Genomic DNA, 11,013 nt, shown 5'->3' with positions numbered 1-11,013 from the left:
ACTTTAGTTTCTTTCAGTTTCTAACTCTACACACTTTTACATTCCTACACACTATCTCATATATAGACAAAGCACGTGGTTGAAGATACTTTCAACCACTCTCTTCTTTTAGATGGCTTATTTACTTGGAGGGAGATTAACTCTCTCTTCCCAACTAAAGCTAGCAGTTGTGGCCTCTTTTACACCGAGCATTCGTCTTGGTGTTGTATATTACCATTAATACAACTTTGACGTTAATATTTCAATGTGGATATGGTTGGAGGCATTTATAGAGAGGGTTTAGGCCTTTTAAGTCCTTTGGATTTTAGGACCTCCATCCGTCCCCTTCCTTAGCCTCGCCTGGCCTTATACAAGTCGATGAAGATCAGTTGTAAACTATACTGTGATGCAAAATGAGTCGTTTGGCTATAGAAAACAAACGTTTCTGTTTGGTCTAAGGTAATCTCTCATTCCTTCATATATGTTTAATTATGCATGCTTCACATAGCGAATGTTATATCTCTTTCTCTTTTCAAACCTTCTTCTTTCTTTTTTTTCCTTATCAGTGACGATAGAGCATTCGAAAACATAGGGAAATCAATAATGTCAGCAATATCATCGGTGTTGCTCCTTCTTGTCCTCTATCTCCAATCAGAGGTTCATTCGTTGGCCACCCCTTCTGATCATGGTAAATTACTTCACCTATAATTCAAAAAGATAAAACAAAAAGGAAAAATGAAAAACGTGCGTAGGAAAAAAGCAGCCTACAAATAGACGTGGTGTGTGTGTGTATCAGGTCCTTTATGAAAAGGAATTCTCTTTTTTTTTTAATGGAGATTAGGTGTAGTGCTTACTCCACATCGAATTTCAACGATCCGAAGGTCTATTTTGTTAGTCTCGATTCATAGATCATCCTTGCAAAAATTCAATTCAATCCAAAACCATTTGTCTATTTAATTATTAAGATCAAAGTTCATTGTTTTTTATATAACAAAGTATTCATTCATTTCTTTGAACCCAATTAGAAGTCTTAAATATTTCCGATTTGGCTAATATTTTGCAAGGATGATCTATGAGGTACAATTTGAAAAATAGATGATTCGGACTGTTAAAGTTCGATGTGATGTGAACACCACAACTAATCCAATTTTTATAAAAAAATGGAGATCCCTTCCCTTAAAGGCCTCATATATATAATATATATATATATATTATCACTGCAGACAATTTATTCTCCATGTATGCGTGCAAATTAAAAGTTCATCTCTTCACATTTTTTTTCAGATTTTAGCTACTTGAAATTCGTACGCAATGCCACTGATTTTTCATTGGAAGATGAATATGACTACATCATAGTTGGAGGGGGCACATCAGGGTGTCCATTGGCAGCAACTTTATCAGCAAACTACTCAGTGCTCGTTCTAGAAAGGGGAAAGTCTTCCTACATCATATCCGAACGTCTTGACCCAAGACGGATTTGCATATAATCTCCAACAAGAAGATGATGGAACAACGCCGGTCCAAAGGATCATGTCTGAAGATGGTATTCCTACTGTAAGAGGCAGGCTCCTCGGTGGCACGAGCATGATCAACGCCGGAGTATACGCCAGAGCTAACATGTCATTTTATAATCAATCAGGAATTGAATGGGACATGGAATTGGTTAATAATACTTACGAGTGGGTTGAGGACACTATTGTATACAAGCCAAATTCATTCCCATGGCAATCTGTTATACGAGAAGCATTTTTGGAGGCTGGTGGATACGATCCGGACAACGGATTCAGTCTAGATCACATAAAAGGAACTAGAGTCACCGGTTCAACTTTTGACAATTATGGAACGAGACATGGAGCTGATGAACTGCTTAATAAAGGAAACCCTAACAACTTGCGAGTTGCAGTTCATGCTACAGTAGAGAAGATCATCTTCTCTTCCAATGAATCAGGCATGTTGCATCTTTGATAATTGTAAAGTTTATTTTAACCCAAAATTAAACCATTTGACTAACATTCCATGATAGGATCGAACCAAGGGGAAAGCTACAAGAGGAAAGGAAAGAAGAAATAAACTAATACATTCTGATTTTCATTTCATAACCTCCCCAAATGGTAGAAGCTGCTTCATATACAACCCTAAAGCAAGAGTGCGTGCGATTGTAACACATCATCACTCAGAGACCGTTGGATGCAACCAACATCATACAATTCAAAAGACCATAACACCCTAAGGATAAGCATTGTATTACTAATAACCCAGAGTCCTAACAACCCTCCCCCCTAAGAAACAGCTTGTCCTCAAGCGTGGAAGTCCGAAAAGCGTTCAAGGATGGAGTCGGCGTCCTCCCAGGTAGCATCGTGGTCGGGCAGGCCTACCCATTTAATCAGCCAGCGAGTGACGACACGGTTGCCTCGTTTGAACATGCCGCGCTGCAATATAGTTTCTGGAGTCCGTGCGACCAATCCTGTATCAGACAGGGGCGGAAGAATGGTGGATGGAATCACATGAGAGCCCAGCTTGGGTTTAAGGAGTGAGACATGGAAGGTAGGGTGAATGCGGGAGTTTGCGGGGAGGTCCAATGTGTATGCCACTTTACCGACACGAGCAAGGATTTTGTATGGCCCATAGAAGCGGGGTGCCAATTTGGGGCAGTTAGTGTGGCTGACAAAGGACTGGCGGTAAGGTTGTAGCCATAAGAAAACCCAATCGCCCACCTGGAACTCGCATTCCGAACGCTTCTTGTTGGTGAAGTGACACATTCGTTCCTGGGCAAGATGTAGATTCTCACGCAGCTGGCGGAGTAAGGCATCCCGATCACGGAGAGTAGTGTCAACCAGGTGAACTGGAGAGGAACCCGGTAGGTACGATGGAACCCGAGGTGGGGGATAACCATAGACAGCTTCGAAATGGGACATCTTGATGGCCGAATGGAAGGTGGAGTTATACCACCATTCAGCCATGGCAGCCAGTCAACCCAGGATGTTGGTTTGTCACCCACAAAACTGCGAAGATAATGTTCGAGGGTGCGGTTTAATACCTCAGTTTGCCCATTGGATTGAGGGTGGTAAGCCGAGCTGCGGCAGAGTTTAAAACCTTGCATTTTGAAGAACGAGTCCCAAAACTGGCTGATAAACACAGGATCCTGATCACTGACCACAGTAGCAGGCATGCCGTGAAGACGAAAAATCTCCCGGACGAAGATGTCAGCAACTTTGGCAGCAGAATATGGGTGTTTAATGGGTATGAAATGGCCATACTTGGAGAGACGATCGACCACAACCAATATGGCGTTACGACCATGAGTGGAAGGAATACCCTCTATGAAGTCCATTGTAATGTCTGTCCAGAGTTGAGTGGGGACTGGAAGTGGTTGTAACAAGCCTGCGGGTTTTAGAGTCTCATAGTTGATGCGCTGACAAGTGTCACAGGCAGCCACATAAGTCTTGACTGCCTTCTTTAAGCCGGGCCAATTGAAATTGTGAAGAACCCGTTTATATGTACGAAGGTACCCGGAGTGGCCTGCAGTAGGAGAAGAGTGGAATTCTGCCAAAATTTGATGACGCCAAGGAAACGACGAGGCCACGAAGATACCCTCCTTATAATATAAGAGATCTCCTCGAAGAGAGAAGTGAACACGGGTAGGCTGATGATGTTGTAAGGCTTGGAGAATCTGTGCAGCCTCAGGGTTCGTGTTGTACTCGGCTTGGATCTCAGAGATGGAGTCAAAAATCGGCTGGGAGAGACCCATGAGTGCCAACCCTTCATGTTGCCTAGATAAGGCATCCGCTGCTGTATTTGCTGCCCCCGGCCGATACTCCAGCGTATAATTGTAGCCTAACAACTTTAAAAGCCATTTCTGTTGAGTAGGGGTGGTGATGCGTTGGTTGAGGAAGTGTTTCAACGTTTGGTGGTCTGTAATAATCTTGAAGGATGTCCCAAGCAGGTAGGGACGCCATTTCTAGACAGCGAACACAATGGCGAGCATTTCTTTATCATAAACGGACAGAGCCTTATGTTTGTCGGATAGTGACATATTGAGGAAGGCGATAGGGTGCTGGTCCTGTGAGAGCACAGCGCCAATGCCGGCGTCAGAATCATCGCACTCCACGGTAAAGGGGCGGGATAAATCTGGCAGAGCTAAGACAGGGGTGGAGGACAGAGCTTGCTTGAGATCCACAAAAGCCTGAGCAGCCGCTGGAGTCCACACGAAATTATCCTTTTTCAGGAGATCCGTGAGAGGGCGAGCGAGATGGCCGAATGACGTATAAATTTCTGATAATAACCGGCAAGGCCCAAGAACCCACGCAAGGCTTTGAGAGTGCGGGGTTAAGGCCACTCCATGATGCAGTGCACCTTTTGAGAATCCACAGCGACACCGGCGGCCTAGATTATGTGAGCAAGGTAGGCCATCGTAGGTTGGCCAAATGAGCATTTAGATTGCTTCACTTTCAGAGCATGTGATCTCAGAACATCAAAGACAGAGGTTAAATGTGAGAGATGAGTAGGTAAGTCTGGGCTAAAGATGATGATATCATCGAAAAAAACCAAGACAAACTTACGTAAAAAAAGCTTAAAGATAGAGTTCATGAGGGCTTGGAACGTGGAAGGCGCATTACACAGGCCAAAAGGCATGACCACAAATTCAAAATGCCCATCATGGGTGCGAAAAGCTGTCTTCGGAATGTCCGGTTCATACATACGAATTTGGTGAAAGCCCGAGCGAAAATCTAATTTAGAAAAGACCTTAACACCCCTGAGTTCGTCAAGAAGCTCATCGATGATCGGAACCAAAAAAGGAAATTTGACAGTTACTTGATTGAGGCCCCTGTAATCCACACAAAAGCGCCAAGTCAAGTCGACTTTGTGAACCAATAGGGCGGGAGAATAGAAGGGGCTGGAACTGGGTCGTATGAGGCCTGCGGCAAGCATTTCCTCCACCTGTTTTTCCATTTCTGTTTTTTGAACATGGGCGTAGCGGTAAGGTCGAACATTGACTGGTGGAGTACCCGGCAGCAATGTGATGCGGTGATCAAATTCCTGATGAAGAGGGAGGTCCGTTGGAGCAGCAAAGAGATCTGAATAGTTGTCCAAAAGGGTGGTGAGTGGTGGCGGTATAGTGTGGACCACCTCGGCTGGGGAAGAAGCACGCAAAAGAGAGGCCAGAAGGGAGTCGATGTGTGGCCTGGAGGATGTAGACGGTGATGGAGAATCCGAAGAGTGGAGTCCCACCAAGCGATAATTATGGCCTCCAATTTGAAACTTCATGACTTTGTGCTTGAAATGCCATCCAATAAGACCCAATGTTTCTAACCACTCGGCCCCGAGAATCAAATCACAGCCTTGTACCGCAAGCAAGCGGATGTCAGAGGAAAATGTATAGTCCTACAGGTTGACTGTAAAGTTATAAGCGATGTCGTGGGTATAACATATATTCCCATTAGCAACAGCCACGGGTTCCACCAGAGAGCGATTGGTGCGCAGGCCCAGATGCCTCGCAATCGAGGGGCTGAGAAAATTAAGGTTCGCACCGGAGTCGACAAAGACCCGGATGGGCAACATGTCACTGTACCCCACAAGGCGCATAGCACGTCCTTGGGTACGTTTGGGTGAGACCAGGGCGTTGAAGGCAATGGGCTCCTCCTCGGCGAGCAAGGGTTCGGCATGAGCGAGGGGAATGTCGTCGAGGACCTAGTCGGAGGTAACTTCAGAGACGGCTGCAGCATCTAACAACAATAAGTGGGGGGTCGTAGAAGTGTGGCCAGGAAAATACTTCTCTGGGCAATAAAAACACTGGCCCCGAGAATGGCGCTCACGGACTTCGGCCGGAGAGAGGCGTAGCGGTGGTCGGCCCGGTGAAGAGGGATGTGGTTTGGGGGAAGAATGAGCCACCGGCGAGGAAGCTGCCGAGACCGCTGGGGAAGGGCTATGAGAGAATGGGCGGAAAGAAGTGTGGCGCCGTTGTTGCTTGTTGTCGTAGATACGGGCAAGTTCGATAGCGCGGGCCAAAGAATGAAGGCCCAGTGCGAGGACATCATCTTGTAAGTCCGACTTAAGCCCACTAAGGAAGACCCTCAGGAGCTGTGCATCAGTCCATCCTTAGGCGCGGCAAGATAAACAGATGAAGTCATTCACATAGGCCTCTAAAAAGCCTTTTTGGGCGACATGAGAGAATGACATGTTAAAGTCCAATTGATCACCCGGCCCAAAGTGTTGGATGATGCATTCGGTGAAGGTGGCCCATAAGGTTGACCCCACATGCATTTTATACCACTTGAACCATAAAACCGCATCACCCGTGAAATGGAAGCCCACCACTGTAACCCGGTTGTGGGGTTTGACCCCATGGAAGTCCATGTACTCCTCAGCCAACGTTAACCAGCTATATGGGTCGTCGCCGGAGAAACAGAAGAGTTCAATTTTCATGAATTTGGAGGGAGTGGAAGGGGAGAGTGTATCAGGAAGGGTGGGGTGAGGTGGGTGTGGGGGAAATGGAGGGGGGCTGAGGGCGGAGGGCGGTAGTGGAGGTGGCGAACTATGGAGAAACATGGGGGTAGCCGGTGATGGGGGAAGGTAGGTAAGGGAGGTGAGGGGATTTGGAATAAGTAGAGCCCCAAGTAGGGGGAGGTACGGCTGCGGGAGGGTGGGGTATGGGGGTGGATGCATAGCCAATCAGAATGTGGAGAAAACTGATTGGGATCTGAGAGACTGGGGTAAGTGGCGGCTGTGGTGGACAGGAGGACCGGAGCTCCTCCATAAGATGGGATTAAACAAGGCTGATGTTGGCCAAGGTTGCCTGAATATCCATCAAGTGGGATTGAAAGGACTCCTGGCGGGTGGCCAACAACGACACGGGGTCATGGAATCCGTTGAGCTGCTCAAGGATTTGGTGTTGTTGATACTCGAGCTCAAGATCGGCATCCGTGACGTCGGCCACGACCACGGAGGCTTTGCTTTTGCCCATGGAACAACACAACCTTGCTCTTGATACCAGATGATAGGATCGAACCAAGGGGAAAGCTACAAAAGGAAAGGAAAGAAGAAATAAACTAAGACATTCTGATTTTCATTTCATAACCTCCCCAAATGGTAGAAGCTGCTTCATATATAACCCTAAAGCAAAAGTGCGTGCGATTGTAACACATCATCACTCAGAGACCGTTGGATGCAACCAACATCATACAATTCAAAAGACCATAACACCCTAAGGATAAGCATTGTATTACTAATAACCCAGAGTCCTAACATTCCACGTAAGAAAACATTCCTTTTTAAGGATGATGAGTTGAGTAGGGCATAGTCAAAATTTGAGTGAATTTTTCATTCCTATTTTACCCTCCACAACTAGTAGGCACGCATTTTGCACCTCATTTATTGTATACATTTAATTTTCTTATTTATATGAGATTTAATGAAAAGCCCTTAAGATTAAAAAATAAAAATAAAAAACACTTAATAGAAATTTATTAATAATAAGGAAAAAAAAAAGCAGTGGCATTTTTATAAATAAGTTGAAGTTTAGTATCAGTATTGTAAATAAATTGAAGTTAAAAAATAGGCAATGACATTTTCATAAATAAGTTGAACTTTGGTGACACTTATATACTTGATATCTGAAATAGAGGTCAATGGACCTTCGATAGAGACAGTGGCTTTAACCTTGGTTTTCTTCTTGAGGTTGGTGCCGTGTGTAAAAGATGATGATGGACAACATTTTGAAAATGAATTACTTTGGCTAGGGAACTTACCATTTTGTATAGTGGCAATGCTTGTAATTCGATTAAAAAATGTTATCAAACCACCTAGTGTAAATAGGAGGGCTTTTCCTAGAATATATATGGTTGATTGGGCCTAAAATAAAAAGAATGGTAAGTTTGTCATGTGACTCATGTTGCACCTCAATATGTGAAATAATATTTCCTATTTCCATTCATTTTTTCGATATTAAGTATGCACTATTCTCTAATGCAGGTTTGTCAGCTACAGGAGTCATATACAGTGATTCTAACGGGACATCTCACCGGGGTATTTGCAAACGCAGAAGTTATATTGAGTGCAGGAACACTTGGGACCCCTCAACTTCTACTACTAAGTGGCATTGGCCCAGAATCTTATCTATCATCTTTGAATATCACAGTTGTTCGTGATCATCCTTTCGTTGGGCAATTTGTTTATGACAATCCTCGTAATTTCATTAACATTGTGCCTCCAAATCCAATAGAAGCCTCAATTGTTACGGTTCTAGGCATTACAGATTATTTCTATCAATGTTCTCTCTCGAGCATGCCACTTACTACTCCAGCCTACAGCCTTTTTCCCACTCCATTGGTTGTAAATTCAACTTTCACCCACATTCCTAGCAAAATTCCAGGACCTTTTTCTCATGGTTCTCTCACGTTGAATTCATCCTCTGATGTGAGAGTCGGTCCAAATGTCAGATTCAACTACTTCTTAGATCCAACGGACCTTGCTCATTGTGTTAGCGCCATGAAAAATACGGATGATTTATTAATGACAGACGCATTAAAACCATATAAAGCCCAAGATTTGCCGGGCATGGAAGGCTTCAACTTTTTGGGACAACCATTGCCAAAGAACCAAACAGATGATGCATCCTTCGAAACATTTTGTCGACAGTAGCCTCGTATTGGCATTACCACGGTGGATGCCTTGTCGGGAAGGTGGTTGACTGCAGTTTCCGCCTTAATGGGATCTACGGATTACGCGTTGCTGATGCCACGCTATTTCCTGCTGCACCAGCAAGCCACCCTCAGGGATTCTATTTGATGTTAGGAAGGTATGTGATACACTTTTACTTGCAGTTGTCAATATTTTTTTTGGTTGAATGGCTTGCTTAATAACAAACTCTATGCCACTGCTGCTCGATTAGTTCTTTCAATTTTTCTGCATTTGGGCAGGTACGTGGGACTTCAAATTCTGAAAGAAAGGTCAACTTAGGGAAACTCACTAACTCGGCATCATCCTGTGCCTTTTAAACTTAAGTAATAATAAACCCATGAGCTGTGGTTCAACTGGGATTGGGGTTTGCCTCTTTCCATCTCCCCATGCTATGCCATGCACCTTTTTATTGGATGCCAATTTACGATTAGGCAACTAATTATATCTTTTTTCTTTGGGAAGTGTTATTGGCACTCCAAAAATCTCATTATACAATCATCACAAGTGTATTTTTCTTTCTAAATATAGAAAGTTTGGAGTGTAGAATGAGAATTTTGGAGTGCCAATAACAATTCTCTTTTCTTTAAGTGGAAAATAAAGGGAACGACCCATGGTCTGTGCGCGTCAGCTGTCAGGGACACACCTGTGGTATGTGCGTGTGCGGGTCAACTATCAGGTTTTTCTATATATTTTATCATAGTAATGTTATTCATACCATGTTTTTGTACCACATTTTCATACCACCTTAGGTGGCATTTGATGTGGACAGCCATATCATTTAAATTAATCAGATTTTTAAATTTAGTTCATTATTTAATAAACTAATAATAAAGAAAAACTAGTTAATTAAATTATGATTGTGGTATTTGATGAGTTTTTCTCCTTCCTTTCTTTGGGTTTTGCAAATTTTTCAAATGATATAGTTATCCACATCAGATGCCACCTAAGGTGATATAGAAATGTGATATAAAAATATGGTATGAATAACATTATTCATTTTATCATTATTTTGTCATTATTGCTAATAAAAGTTAAGTAATTATATAATTTGTGTCCTTTTTATTATATTAAAATATTAAAAATTTGATTCGAACTCATATAATGACAAAAATTAAAACGCCCTTAATAATACGTTGCGGTTTAATCTGTTTTGTTTATTTAGAAAGTTATAATCAATATCCCAGTGGAAAATGGACCAACGGTTCGATATTGAGCTCAATACTGAAAAATTCGTTAATATATGCGTAAAAATCGATATTAATCTAGGTTACATCGGTGGTGAGAAGTTATATCAAGTTCAAAGACAATTGGCACCCCTCAACTTCTACTACTTAGTGGTGTTAGCCCAAAGTCTTACTTATCAATTATGAAAATCTCAGTTGTTCCTGACTATCCTTACACTAGGGAGTTTATATATGACAATCCTCGTAACTTCGTTAACATTGTGCCTCCACGTCCACTAAAACCCTTAATTTATTGTAATCGAACTAGGAACCTTAATATATTGGAGTGTCAAATGAGATTTTTGAAGTACTAATAACAATTTCCATTACAAATGATTTCTTCTATCTCGAGCCTGCCAAATTCTACTCCAGCCTATAGCCTTTTTACTTGTCCGATGGTAGTAAATTCGACCTTCGCTCACATTCCTACTCCAGGCTGTAGCCAATTTCTAGCATTGCTAATTGTGTTAGCGTCATGGAAAAAATTGGGGATTTATTAAGGACTGAAGCATTAAACCATACAAAGCCGGTGAACATTTGCCGGGTATAGAAGGTTTCAACTTTGTGGGAGTACCATTGCCAAAGAACCAAGCAGAAAATGTATCCTTCGAAACATTTTGTCAAGATTTAGTAGCTTCATATTGGCATTACCATGTTGAGAATGAGTTCTACATTGATGGGATGAGGGACTTTGCATGGGCTTATAAGAGATTGGACTACTCCACGTATTGCTAAATGGTAAAACTCCAACTTTCTTCATGGTATCAGAGCAAGTTGTCCCACGTGTGAAACCCAACGGCTACATGTGCTTCACATCACCCCATTGTGTTGTCCACGTTTTAGGCTCGAAAATTCGCCACACATGAGAGGGTGTGTTAAGAATGAGTCCTACATTGATGAGAGGAAGGACCTTGCATAGGCTTATAAGAGGTTGGGAAGGTGGTTGATGGTGATTTACGTGCTATGGGGATCAGAGCACTGCACGTTGTTGATTCCTCCACATTCCCTTCTACACCAGCAAGCCACCCTAAGAGATTCTACATGATGTTTGGTAGGTACGTGGGACAAAAAATTCTGCAAGAAAGATCAGATCAAGACGAAGCAGGCATATGGACCTCGTAATCCCGAATTCAGC

General features: G+C 43.0%; 1 pseudogene; it reads left to right on the top strand.

Annotated features, from left to right (window-relative positions):
- Positions 1 to 261: 261 nt before the first annotated feature.
- Positions 262 to 9,047, top strand: LOC103403009 ((R)-mandelonitrile lyase 1-like; annotated as a pseudogene).
- Positions 9,048 to 11,013: the final 1,966 nt, after the last annotated feature.

This window comes from Malus domestica, chromosome 16 (assembly GCF_042453785.1).
Source record: "Malus domestica chromosome 16, GDT2T_hap1".
In the NCBI taxonomy this organism is placed as follows: Eukaryota; Viridiplantae; Streptophyta; class Magnoliopsida; order Rosales; family Rosaceae; genus Malus; species Malus domestica.
The sequence above is the reverse complement of the archived record's forward strand: the minus strand, read 5'-3'. Positions and strand labels throughout refer to the sequence as shown.